The sequence below is a fragment of the Octodon degus genome, unplaced genomic scaffold (assembly GCF_000260255.1).
Source record: "Octodon degus isolate 3935 unplaced genomic scaffold, OctDeg1.0 scaffold00373, whole genome shotgun sequence".
NCBI classification, from domain to species: Eukaryota; Metazoa; Chordata; class Mammalia; order Rodentia; family Octodontidae; genus Octodon; species Octodon degus.
Genome location: NW_004524949.1, coordinates 571,602 through 573,224, shown reverse-complemented (window position 1 = coordinate 573,224; position 1,623 = coordinate 571,602). Strand labels below are relative to the sequence as shown.

At 41.1% G+C, this 1,623-nt stretch overlaps 1 non-coding gene across 1 annotated transcript; it reads right to left on the bottom strand.

The window, feature by feature from the left end:
* Positions 1 to 1,116: 1,116 nt before the first annotated feature.
* LOC111814601 lies at positions 1,117 to 1,223 on the bottom strand. The gene has a single exon (XR_002819545.1). It is a non-coding gene; the product is annotated as a U6 spliceosomal RNA (small nuclear RNA).
* Between the last annotated feature and the right edge of the window lie 400 nt (positions 1,224 to 1,623).

The following is a 1,623-nucleotide window of genomic DNA, read 5'->3' as shown; positions in this document are numbered from 1 at the left end:
TGATGTCAATTTTTGTAGAGGTGGCAATGACAAATTTCTGGTATGTTCTTCGTAGAGGAACACAATTAAGGCACAGAGGCCCAGTCACAAGTAGCAAGCCACTGGCCATCGGCTTCAGGAAGACCACTCTCTTGCCTCTGTGACGGCCGGTGAGGATGATCAAGATGGTGCCGGGAGTGATGTGAGCTTGAAGTGCCCTCACATGCTGACTGAAGGGTTTCTTGTCGTGGCTCAAGAGCTTTCGGGGCACATCTTCAGTAGGGTAGTATCTAGGCATTTTTTGAAGCTTAACCACCCAGCTACCTCCATTCTTGTCCCCACTGACCGCTTTTGTGATGATAGCAAGAACTTTCTCCTTTTTCTTCTCAACCTTTGATTTAGCAGCTGTGTACTTTCTCTTGTACAGAGCCTTTCTGGAATGCCTAGCAGATCGGGAGTATCTGCCAATTCCTCTAACCAGGATAAGATTTCGGCTGCAGTGGGGCTGCCCCTTCTTGGACTTTTTTTTGCCTTCTTTACCTTACCCTTTTTACCAGTACCACTGACAGAAGCCTTCTGGGCTTCAGGTTTCTTCTCTTTAGTGTCTGGCTTCTCAGTTTTTTCACCTGCCATCTTGCAAGATGGGAAAGACAACTGGAATAGCTGGTTTAAATGGGATTTCCAGTCCAACTTTTCTAACGAGTCTTCACACTGATTTCCATAACGGTTGCACCAGTCTACATTCCCACCAGCAGTGAAGAAGGGTTCTTTTTTCCCCATAGCCTCTCCAACATTTGTTGTTGGGTGATTTCTTGATGATAGCCATTCTTTCTGGGGTGAGATGATATCTCGGTGTTGTTTTAATTTGCATTTCGTGGATGGCTAGTGATGCGGAGCATTTTTTCATATATTTATTCGCTTCTTTAATTTCTTCCTCTGAGAAGCGTGTATTCATCTCAGATGCCCATTTCTGGATTGGGTCTTTAAATTTTGGGGCCCTAGTGTTTTTTAGTTCTTTATAGATTCTAGAGAGCAGACCTTTGTCTGAGTACTTATTTGTCATGATTTTTTCCAAATTTGTGGGTTGCCTTTTCACTTTGTTGGTAATTTCTTTTGACATGAAAAAACTCAGTAAGAAAAAATATGGAACACTTCACAAAGTTGCGTGTCATCCTTGCACAGGGGCCATGCTAATCTTCTCTGTATCGTTCCAATTTTAGTATATGTGCTGCCAAAGTGAGCACAAGATAGCCTCTTTAACAAATGGTGCTAGAAAAGCTGGCTCTCTACACGCTGAAAACTAAAACTTGACCCATCTCTATCACCATGCACTAAGCTAAAGTCAAAATGGATTAAAGATCTAAAAATTAAAACAGAAACACTAAATCTCCTGGAAGAGAAAGTAAGAAGAACTCTTGAAGACATACGGCAGGCAAATAATTCATGAACAAAAATTAAATTGCATGGGTAACACTTGAAAGAATTAACAGCTGAGACCGCCTCTTATTGAGAAGTTTTTGCACATCAAAAGAAATTATCAACAAAGTGAAAAGACAACCCACAAATTTGGAAAAAATCATGACAAATAAATACTCAGACAAAGGTCTGCTCTCTAGAGTCTATAAAGAACTAAAAAACACTAGG